Genomic DNA, 12,308 nt, shown 5'->3' on the forward strand with positions numbered 1-12,308 from the left:
AATTGATAAGGTGGACTTCATTAATATTAAAAACTTCTGGCCAGGCATGGTGGCTCATGCCTGTAATCCCAGCACTTTGGGAGGCTGAGGCAGGCAGATCACGAGGTCAGGAGTTCAAGACCAGCCTGGTTAGCATGGTGAAACCCCATCTCTACTAAAAATACAAAAAATTAGCTAGGCATGGTGGTGCACGTCTGTAATCTCAGCTACTCGGGAGGCTGAGGCAGGAGAATCACTTGAATCCAGGAGGCAGAGGTTGCAGCGAGCCAAGATCATGCCACTGCACTCCGGCCTGGGTGATAGAGCCAGGCTTTGTCTCAAAAAAAAAAAAAAAAAGGAAAAAAGAAAACCAACCTTCTGCTGTGCAAAGGTCAATGTCAAGAGAATAAGACAATGAGGCAAAGATTGGGACATATCTGATAAAGAGCTGTCATCCGTAATATCCAAAGAACTCTTAAAGCTCAACAATAAGAAAACAAACTCAATTACAAATGTGCCAAAGGCCGTAACAGACACCTCATCAAAGGAGATGTATACATAACAAATAAACATATGAGAAGTTGTACCACATCATATGTCATCAGGAAAATGCAAACTAAAATAACCATGATACTACTACATATCTATTAGAATGGCCAGAATATAGAACACTGAGAACACTAAATGCTGGTGAGGATGTAAAGTAAAAGGAACTCTCACTCATTGCTGAAGAAACACAAAATGGTACAGCCACTTTGAAAGATAGTTCGGTAAGCTTCTTACAAAATTAAACATACTCTTAACATATGACCCAGCAATGGTACTCCTTGATATTTACCCAAAGGAGCTGAAGACTATGTCCATAATAAAATCTGCACAAGGATGTTTACAGAAGCCTTATTCATAATTGCCAAAATCTCAAAACAACAAGATGTATTTTCGTAAGTAAATGGATAAACTGTGGTACATCAATATACGGTATATGTATGTGCTACAGACAGACAATGGAAAATTGTTCAGTGCTACAAAGACATGAGCTATCAAGCCATAAAAAGACCATGAGAAACTTGAAATGCATATTACTAACTGAAAAAAGCCAATCTGAAAAGGCTACATACTGTGTCTTAGTCTGTTCAGGTTCCTATAACAAAATCCCATAAACTGGGGAGCTTACATATATATGCAATATGGGGTGTCTGTGTGTGTGTGTGTGTATGTGTGTTTTATAGAGACAGGGTCTCACTCTGTCACCCAGGCTGGAGTGCAGTGGCATGATCATAGCTCACTATCGCCTCGAACTCCTGGGCTCACGCAATCCACCTGCCTCAGCCTCCCAAGTAGCTGGGACTACAGGTACACATACCTGGCTTAGGTAGCTTATAAACAATAGAAATTTATTTCGCACAAAATTTCTCACAGTTCTGAAGGCTGGGAAGTCCAAGATCAGTATTAGCAGATTTGGTATCTGCTGAAGGCCCACTTACCAGTTCACAGATCGCTGTCTTCTTACTGTGTCCTCACATGGTAGAAGGTACTAACTAGCTCTATGGGTTGTCTTTTAGAAGGGCACTAATCCCATTCCTAAGGGCTACACCCTCCTGACCTAATCACCTCCCAAAGACCTACCTCTTCATGCCATCACCTTAGCGGTTATGATTTCCACATGAATTTTGAGAGGCACAAACTTTCAGACCATAGAAGTATGATTCCAGCTGTATAACACTCTAGAAAGGCAAAACTATGAAGGCAGTAAAAAGATCAGCAGTTGCCAAAAGCAGAGTGTAGAAGGAATAAATAGGTAGGGGACAGAGGACGGTATTTTTACTGCCCTAAAAGTCCTCTGTATAGTATCATAATGATGGATAAGTACACTTATACATTTGTTCAGACCCACAGAATGTACACTACCAGGAATGAACCTAAATGTACACTATGAACTTGGGGGACTGCGTGTGAATGCAGGCTCATCAATTATAACAACTGTACCACTCTGGTGGGTGATGCCGATAATGGAGGTGGCTATGCATGTGTCAGGGTAGGGGGTATATGGAAACGTCTGTACTTTCCTCTCAATTTTCCTGTGAACCTAAAAACTGTTCTAAAAATAGTCTTTAAAAAATAGCAATCTGCAGTTCTAGATATGCTATACGCACATGAATATATATATACACACATATATTAAGAAATTAAAAAATGAAAATCCACATATGCAGTTGAATTCTTATGGACACACATATACATACACAAATTGATTCTGAAAGGATAAGCACCTGTTTGTTTATTCTTATGAACTAAGGCATGGGACCAAAAGGGAATGAAAAAGGTTTTTACTTTTTACTTTTCTAGTATCTGAATTATTTATAATGAGGTTTTATTTTGTAATTAGAAAAAGCAAAATATTTAAAGCACTGTAACAGAAGGTACCATGTGAATGAAAGACAAAGCGAGATAAAATCGAGGGAAGTTTAAAAAAAAAAAGAGGTTAAAAACTGGCCAAATTTAAAAAGGAATTCATCACGTGTAAAGATGAGAAGGAAAGGAAAGAATTCTAAATAACGGTAAACAAAACAAACGCAGCCAGGAGTTTGAGACCAGCCCAGATAAATGGTGAAAACTTGTCTCTAAAAAAAAAAAATAAATAAAACAAATTAGCTGGGCATGGTGGCGCACACCTGTAGTCCGAGCTACTCAGGAGGCTGAGATGGGAGGATTACTTGAGCCTAGGAGTCTGAGGCTGCAGTGAGCCACAGAGACCCCATCTCTAAAACAAACAAAACTACATACACAGAGGCAAACAGAAGAAAGCATGTAAGAAAGCACAGATAGTGTGTGCAGAGATTACATGTAGTCTAGTTTTACTACAAGACCTAGAGAGATTGAGAGAGAGAAAGATGACGCCGAGAAAGATGGAACTGAGAACTTATTCCAATTGTCCAGAAGAAAACAGCCTGAAGTAACATCCTTCCTTCTAAATTGCACGTGCCATTTAGAATTATCTAAAGGAAGAGAGAGAAAAAAAGCAAAACCTGTCTTGTCTTCCAGGCTGAAGGAGCCCAGGGAATTCTACCACAAAATATGGCTCCCTGGTATAAGTATTTTGAATGAAAGCCCCATCAGAGATCAACAGATGCTAGAAGAGACTTTTCCCGTATCTACAAAAAGACCAGACAGATTCCCCAAGGGGAACAATTGTTTTCCCTTCTCCTCCTCAGGGAGAAGGGAAAACAATTTTATTATTTGCTGCAGAAAAGAAGACTGAAGAATGTAACCACACCCAAACGACACTTTCACAAGATAAAGTCTGTCTCTTAGGCTCATTCAGTTTTCAAAGAGAATACAAGTTGGTCTCTGTCCTTCCAACATCCCCGCCCTCCACTCCTTCTCCCTAGTAATCAGTTATTGCTGATTACATCTGAATGGACCCCTCCTTTTGGCCAAGGGCATTCCAGAGTTAACCTGAAAATCTAGTTCAGGCCATGATGGAAGGGGGGTTGGATGTGCCTCATTATACCCCTCCAGCATTCACATCAACACAGATCTTAAGTCTGATAAGAAACATTTACAGGCCGGGTGGCTCACGCCTGTACTCCCAGTACTTTGGGAGGCCGAGGTGGGTGGATGATGAAGTCAGGAGTTCAAGACCAGCCTGGCCAATATGGTGAAACCCCGTCTCTACTAAAAATACAAAAATTAGCCGGGCGTGGTGGCATATGACTGTAGTCCCAGCTACTCGGGAGGCTGAGGCAGAAGAATCACTTGAACCCGGGAGGTGGAGGTTGCAGCAAGCCGAGATCGTGCCACTGCACTGCAGCCTGGGTGACAGAGCAAGACTCCCTCTCAAAAAAAAAAAAAAAAGAAAAAGAAAAAGAAAAAAAAAGCATTTACAATCTATTCTCTCTGCAGCCTGCTACCTGGAGGCTTCATCTGCATCATAAAACCTTGGTCTCCACACCTCCTTAAGGTAACCCAGACATTCCTTTCCACTGATAGCAACTCTTTCAACCAATTGCCAATCAGAAAATTTTTGTATGACCTGGAGGCCCTGTCCCCTTTGAGTTGTCCTGCCCTTCCAAATCAAACCGATGTGACTGATTGATGCATTATGTCTCATTGAAATGTACAGAGGCAAGTGGCATCTGACCACCTTGGGCACGTGTCAGCAGGACCTCCTGAGGCTGTGTCATGGGTGTGTCCTTGAACTCGACAAAATTTTGAGACCTGTCTCAGATATTTTGGGGTCACAGACTCCAAAATTCAGGCAGGAAATGGAGACTAGACTATGGTAAGAATTTTGTATTGTTTCTTTCCAGTATGACAAATTTATGAAACCACCTATCAACTTGGCATTAAAATATAGTACAAAAGGCCAAAATAAGGGAACTATTACAAGATTAGACAATTTCATAATCATGAGAGATTTAATACACCTTTCTCAGAAACTACAAGTACCAAACAAAAATTACAAAACAAAGATGACCAACAAAATCAATAAGTTTAATTGCCCCCAAATCACAACACTAGTAAATGCAAGATAAGTGTTTTCAGAGTACATTCATCCAGAAGTTAGATTGCAAAAACACAGGAAGAAGAATGTAAAGTGAGATGCTATCATCAACTGAATAAAGAGCAAGGAAGAACAGAGGTAGTATAAATACAACGGAGGTAGGAATAAAACAAAACGGAGAGGCTCGGACCAAACACTAGAGAAGGGAATGGAGTTTTAACTAGAGGAATTAAGGGAATGGTTAGATGGAGACCCAGCTAAGGATGGAAAGAATGAATTTACACAGGATGTCACTTAATTATTAATATAACACAGTCAAAAGGGTGACAACAGTCTGAAGACAACAGTACTGAGGAGAGCAAAGATCTGCTGGTGGCCATCGAGCAGACCATCTAGAGGGAAGCTCCTTATATGAGGAATTTAGAAACAATTAGACTTCTCTATTAGCTTAAGCTGGCATCTGGTACCAGGATTCTTTCCCAGAAATTTTGTAAGTAACTAGAATTTCTATACATGTCCAGAATGTATGCATGTCGAAACTCACTGTGCAAACTTTGCTGATATCAAGGCACCAAAATGTCTACAAATGGAATCACTGATCATGACCTACGTGGCTAATATGGTCCAAGTTATCCTTCAGCTTCTGCTTTAAGGTCCATAAATACCCCTAAGAAAAAATCCACTGTGGTGAGCTGTCCTCACTTGCTGAGGCGCCTGGCTGCACTCTTCTGCAGCACTCTTTCTATCCAATAAAACTTTCCTTTTCAAACCTATACTGTTGTCGGTAAATTTTTCTTACTACCCTACTACCCCAAGCTGACCACTTTCCGATGCTGGGGCTCTGACACCTCACCCAGCAAGTACTAGTGTGGGGAAGAGGGCCACTCTGAACACTTTGAAAGCAAGGGAAAAAAGAGAAAACAACAAAACACAGGACTTGACAGCCAAGAACGGGGTAAAGAGAGGGAAGTGTTAAGAGAGCTCTAAGGTTTTAAATCTGAAAATATGGAGAGTGCCATTTGCGAATATGAGAAAACTGTGAAGGGGCCAATCTAATATGAGAGAAAAACACATTTTGTTTTGGATTCACAGGATGAAGTAATAGTGGGACATTCAAATGGAAATGTACACAGACTGTGGATTTACGTATGGAATTACCAGCATAGTGGCAGCAGAAACCACAACATTAGATGGATTTACCAGATGATAGTTTACAGTAATAATACATGACTATTTTGGGATCAGGGAACCTGAGAAAAGCTTTTCTTCCTTGAAAAATGTGTATTTGCAATACAAACTATATTTTCCATAACATTTCAGGATATTCACATGCCTATTGAAGTATACTTGGGTTTCAAATACGAAACTCTGGTTTAGAGAGAGAGACAGGGGTAGAGCCTTGAGTGCCACCCAGAGCTAGGAAGAGGAAGAAAAGACTCTACAGGAAACAAAACAGGAGAAAAGCCACCCTTAAAAAATCAGGACACTGGAAACCAAGACAGGACCAAATTTTTTCAAGTAATGGATAATGAACAGAATAAAATACGTTGAGTCCTGCAGAGAAAGATAAGAACTAAGAAATGACAGGCCAGGTGCGGTGGCTCACGCCTGAAATCCCAGCACTTTGGGAGGCCGAGGCGGGCTGATCACCTGAGGCCAGGAGTTTGAGAGCAGCCTGGCCAACAAGGGGAAACCCGTCTCTACTTAAAAAAATTAGTCCCAGCTAGTCGGGAGGCTGAGGCAGGAGAATGGCGTGAACCCCCGGGGGGCGGAGCCTGCAGTGAGCCGAGATCGCGCCACTGCACTCCAGCCTGGGCGACAGCGAGACTCTGTCTCAAAAAGCAAACAAACAAACAAACAAACAAACAAAAAATTAGCCGGGTGTGGTTGCGCACGCCTGTAAATCCCAGCTACTCGGGAGGCTGAAGCAAGAGAATCGTTTGAACCTTGCGGTGAGTCGAGATCGCGCCAGGGCATTCCAGCCTGGGCGACAGAGAGAGACTCCCAACAACAACAAAAAATGGCAGGACAGGAAGGTGTCTATGGCTCAGCATTCTAACTCTGACCTTTTTACAAATACATATTCCACGAGTGAAGCAATATGCAGCTTCAGCACAACCCCTCTAACTGGGGTAAAAAAAAACAACTCAAAGTACAGGCTGTTCTTGTAACAACTTTGCATGTGAAACAAGTGAATATCTAAACTAGTGAAACTGGCCCTTTCATTCAACATCACTCATTAAAAGGGCGTTTACAAGATTTTAATTTAGTCTTGATATAGAAATAAAAAAAGAGATCAACATTAAGAAAAAGTTGATTATAATTACGAAATAAAAACATGTTCTTATATTGAAAGTACAACTAATTTGCATAAGCAATTTAACAAAATAGCTACAATGGGCTTGATACAACTGCCTCACAAGGCATAAGCTCTTAATGTTTCACTGTTTTACAGCATTTTCTTAATATACTGAAACATTTGTCATTTTTGAACTCTTAGAAATTAGGACTGCAGAACCAGGATACAACTGTTACTGGAATTGAAAACAGTATTTTAAACAGGATTATATGATAGTCTCTTATGTCACAACTCTCCTAAGTTTTTCCTATGAGTCACCATTTTAAAGTTATCATTGTATTAGGCGTGGAAAGCACGTTCCTTCCAGCATAATGATAGAAATGACACACGGATAGGAAGCACTGCAACACAGTGATTCATACACCTTCACCTTTTAAAAAGCACACACCTGAATCCACTTAAGCAACAGCGGTCAGGGATAGAATCAAATGTGGATGGGGTTAGAAAGAGATCGCTGACAAAAAATATCAGGCAGTAGAATCACCAGGTGCACACCGACAGTCGAGAATGATGTAGACTAGGGAAACCCTCCTGAGAGTGACCAGTTAACTACTGGAAAACACTACAGTCCAGGGGAAGGCAGACAGACTCTGGGAAATTGGGGAGGGAGTCGTGGGGATGGGACAGGGGGAGCAGGGCGGGACCGGCGAAACCAAATACGGCTTGCGCTTCTGGGGCAGCCAAGCCCACGGGGGCGGAGGGCGCCTAGTACCAATGAGCTCCAGGACCAGCGGGCTCCTTCCAGCGCCAGGTCCTCCCCAAAGCCTGGCGTCTCCCCACCTTCTCGCTCGGGACATGCCTTCCAAAGAAAGAAAGGAAGACCCGGAGCGCCGGACAAGGGTCCAGAACGATCAGCCAGCCTCCTATCGTCCCGCCCCTGTCCCCTCGCGGCGACTTACCGGGATGCAGGCCGCAGTCACTAGGGCTGCAGCGGCGACTCGCTCGTTCCCGGCAATGACGTCCACTCCAACCGGCCTGCATCAGCTGAGCTCCCAACACAAACACTGGCGCAGCAGCTGGGTCACCACCCACTCAGCCCCGCCCCGCTCCGCCCCCAGCGGAAGTGACGCACTAGCCGTTTGGGTCTACCCGCTTGCCCGGGTGAGGATTTTCCGCATCGCTCGGACCTCTGCGTCCTTGTCAATCTCCGTTCCTTCCCCTCCCCGAGGTATGCGCAATAGAGCATGACAGAGCCCCAGGCGGGAAGCCGCGACAGACGTGTGTGCGTGCGTGCGTGCGTGCGTGATGCGCGAGGCGTGGCTTGCCGGTGGGGCGTGCTGTGCCTTGGTTGTTTCCCGGGTGTGTGAGCGGTGGGACTTCGTTTTGCCTTCGTGGGCAGGACCTCGGAGTAGTGTCCTGGTTTGCTTGTTTGCGGGCCGCTATCCCCTTTCAGCAGACATAAGCCTCCCTCTCCGCGTCCCTGAAGCCCCTACCCGCGCTGTCTCCGTTCCTCGGAGTTGGGGGCTGCGATACCAGTCTCTTGGAGGGTGGCGCGTGGCGCGGCCGCGCCCCTTTCTCTATATCCATTCCTGGGCATGGCCACCCAGACTAAATGTCACTCAAAAGCGATTTGACATATATTACTGTATTGGAAGTTAGCATAAACCGCCCCACAAATGGTCCCACACGTAACACATCTTTTTAAAATCCTGGCATTTCATGCTTACCACAGGGGCAAACTACAGCCCTCAGGGCAAATCCGGCCCACCGCAGGTTCTGCTGTATATAGTTGGGAGCTAAAAATGGGTTTCACATTTTTCAAAGGTTAAAAAAAATGTTTTGCGACACACGACAATTATATGACATTCATATTTGTGTCTGCTTTTTAAAGTTTCATTAGACCATAGCTTTGCATTCCTATACATGCTGTCAATTAAAGCTTTTATGCTACAATAGCGAATTTAGGTAGTTGCAATAGCCCCTTACCCTCTTGAACTGACCTTGCAGTTACGTTGAGGTCAGGAAAACAGATCAGTTTCAACTAGTTATCAACCTCAAAATGTTATCAAGACTTATACTGTACTCTCAAGGCTTACCCACTACTCATGGGTATGTATGCTTGAGCCTCCTGTAAGGTTATTATAAAGTCCTTAAGGAAGGGGATTCTTACCTGTCAAATGTAGTGGATGTTACCCTGATAGTTGCATTGTTTTGATTTTTTTAAATCGAGGGAAAGCCAGCTTGCTATGTTCTTGGGACACAGTGTCTGGATTATGTACATCATAATGCCTGGTAAACCCCAGCGGTGGATAAGCCAGACATGTTATTTAGCTACAGGAGAGTTAAAAGATGTATGCACCAATTAAGCCTTACAGGCGTGTGGAAGGAGCTTTAGTTTTTGAGAGAGATTCCTCCTTGCTGCTAAAGAAAAATTATTCTGACACTTGTTAAAATGGCAAGGAAGACATTTAGAACTATTGCAATAGGTGCCATGACTATCACCATGGGGGAGAGAGATCAGCCTCAAGTTTTAATACAACAAAAACAGCCAGGATTTATAGCCAGCAAGCAGACTGAGGGGTCAGTGCATAGAAAATTACTAAGAAGTGATATCAAGGGTAGGGGATATTCTTGTTAAACTGACTTACAAGATTCTTGCTGAAGACAGGCGGAGATGATCAATTATCAAGGCTAAGAGTACTCTCTAAACTGACTTTGCAAGATTCCTGCTAAAACTGGACTCAGCAGGCCTAAGACAGGGGCCCAAGGATGAGGCCTAGTTGGGAAGAGGGCTCAGAGTAGCCTAACTAAAGTATGGTCAAGGAGAGAGCATCACCATTCCCTCTCCGCTTATGCTCTTTCATCCCCTAATTTAGTCAGATGTTATTAAATATCCGGATTTTCCTCCCGTGTCAGAAATTTTCAAATAACGCCCAATTCCTGCTTCTCCGTTCTTACCCTTCCTCTCCCTCCCTTGTCTACCACCATACCTTCAATCAGTCATGAAGTCTGATGAGTTTTACCGCAGAATTTCTTGAATCGTTCCCCTGTTCCACATTTGCATTTGCACTGCTCTGGTTTAGGCTTTCATCCTTGCTCTTCAGTTTCATCTAAACTGGTTTTCCAGCCTGTAGCTAACCTCTAACCCAGTCAGTCTCTTCTGTGCAACCACGGTAATCTTTTGAAAGTGCAAGTCCAATCGTGTTTTCCCAAATTAAAAAGCTTTGGCTGGCACTACATCTTCATAGAATAAACCGAATGAAATTATAGGTTCTGACCCTGCTGACCTTCCAGCCTTTATTTTCACCACTTGCCTCTCACTCTGTATCCTCCAGCCACACCTGTACTTCCCCAAATACTCTTGTTCCTTTTCATACTTAGTGCCTTGGTCATGCTGTTGGCTTATCTCCCCTTCCAGCTTGTCCTCCTAAAGATTTGTTTGTCCTTCAGCCAGGAAAATCTTACCTCACTACTCATAGAATAAATCATTCCTTCCACCTGTGCTCACGTCTCTTATTGCCCTTGCTGCACAGTATTATAATTTATTTGTTTATATGCCTGCCAGTTTCCTGCAGTAAAGGAGTGTAAGGTAAACTGTATTGTCTGGACCTAGCATAACATCCAACAAATAGTAGACTCTCTAAAATTCTGTATTATTGAATTGATTTTTCGTTTCATTTAGATTACTAGTTTGATAAGTTAAAAATAGAAAATAAAACCCATTTATGATTCTTTTGATGTTGGGCAGTTTTGAGAGAAAAGAGAATTATATTTAATTTCAAACAAATTCAGTAGTATGCAAAATTGGAGATTATCTTGTGTATAATAGCAGACTAATGCCTTCAGGAAATCATCTATACTTGAAATACTACTAAATACAGTAATTGTTCAACGCTATATTCTTTGGAAGCTGGGTAAAAGAGACATCACATTGCCCCTGAATCAGTTACTTGCTATGCTCATTCTATTTATAAGATTTATTATTGATTTATCTATTTTAGCTCTTTCTTCTACATCCATAGTCACTCCTTTCTGGTCTGGTTCATAGCTTTTTAAAAGAACTGCTAATATCTTTATTGTTCAAATAAAACTTAATGTTATAACTAAAATAAATTAAGCCATATTGATGCAAGATATCTCTCCAGATCACCTAAGGGAGGGATATGTCAGAAAATAATTCTAGAAGAATCATCACCATGGTAGGCTGAAGAATGGCCTTCTAAAAAATGCCCATGCCCAAATCTTTAGAACATGTGAATATGCTACTTTACATGGCAAGGGGGACTTTTTGCAGATGTAATTAAGGTTACAGATTTTAACAAAGGAAAATAATCCTGGATTATCTTTGTGGGCCCAATCTAATCACGTAAATCCTTAAAAGCAGTACAGATGTGGCAAAGCGAAAGTCAGAGAGATTCAAGATAATGAGAGGAACAATTTGACAAGGAATGCAGGTGGCTATAGGGAACCAAGAGAGGCTCCTGACTGACAGCCAGCAAGGAAACGGAGACCTCAGCCACACAGCCACAAGGAGTTGAATTCTGTCAACAACCTAAATAAATCTGAAAGCACGCTTTTCCCCAGAGGTACCAGACAAAAGCTCAGGTCAGCTGACACCTTGATTTCACCCTTATGAGACCTGGAACAGAGGAAACAGCCAACTCTTGCTGGACTTCTGACCTACAGAACTGTGACATAATAAACTTGAGTTGTTTTAAGCCATTAAATTTGAAGTGTTTTGTTTCAGCAGCAATAGGAAATTAACATAATTACCTTTATGTAGTTTGAAAACATGAAAGCAAGGATTTTCTGTTTTGATCCTTAGCACCAAGGCACAGCAATTATTAATAAAGTGTGGCCCGGAGCATTGGCTCATGCCTGTAATCCCAGCACTTTGGGAGGCAGAGGCGGGTGGATCACCTGAGGTCAGGAGTTCGAGACCAGTCTGGCCAACATGGTGAAACCCCATCTCTGCTAAAAATACAAAAATTAGCTGGGCATGGTGGCGGGCACCCATAATCCCAGCTACTCAAGAGGCTGAGGCAGGAGAATGGTTTGAACCCAGGAGAAGGAGGTTGCAGTGAGCCGAGATCTCGCCAATGCACTCCAGCCTGGGTGACAGAGTGAGGCTCCGTTTAAAAAAAAAAAAAAAAAAAGGAGTTAAGTGTTCAGTAACTATTTGGTGAGTGCATATTGAAAGAATTGAATTTATTCATTCAGCCATTATCTACTGAGTGCCTACTATGTGCCTGGCACCAAGCTATTTGCTGGAGGTAAAAAATTGAAGCACTGTCAGGGAACTCAAAATATAACCTTAGGTAATAATACTACTAATGTAGAAAGAGCACTAATGGAGACATGAACTGGGTATTATGAGTCTAGAACAGGAATACCTACCCCAGCCTGTGGTGTCAGGAAGGAACTTCTGAGCCAAGTCTTAAAAGATGTTGCTAGCAAGACAGATGGCAGTAGTGGAGTGGTAAAAGTGGGAAGAGGAAGGAGAGAGCTTTACAGAGAGAAGTGATG

At 42.6% G+C, this 12,308-nt stretch overlaps 2 protein-coding genes across 3 annotated transcripts in view; one reads left to right on the forward strand and one right to left on the reverse strand.

Moving 5' to 3' along the window:
* The window catches only part of PNPLA8 (patatin like phospholipase domain containing 8), a 52,779-nt gene extending 44,914 nt beyond the window's left edge, over positions 1-7,865 (reverse strand). For both annotated transcript variants that reach the window (XM_030826795.1, XM_030826794.1), the window contains exon 1: positions 7,742-7,865. The gene's annotated coding sequence lies outside the window, so the exon portion shown is untranslated. The remainder of the gene's footprint in view (positions 1-7,741) is intronic.
* A 67-nt stretch (positions 7,866-7,932) lies between these two features.
* Positions 7,933-12,308, forward strand: part of DNAJB9 (DnaJ heat shock protein family (Hsp40) member B9) — a 47,066-nt gene continuing 42,690 nt past the window's right edge. The window contains exon 1 of the mRNA XM_030826800.1: positions 7,933-8,010. The gene's annotated coding sequence lies outside the window, so the exon portion shown is untranslated. The remainder of the gene's footprint in view (positions 8,011-12,308) is intronic.

Source organism: Nomascus leucogenys, chromosome 13, assembly GCF_006542625.1.
Source record: "Nomascus leucogenys isolate Asia chromosome 13, Asia_NLE_v1, whole genome shotgun sequence".
Classification (NCBI taxonomy): Eukaryota; Metazoa; Chordata; class Mammalia; order Primates; family Hylobatidae; genus Nomascus; species Nomascus leucogenys.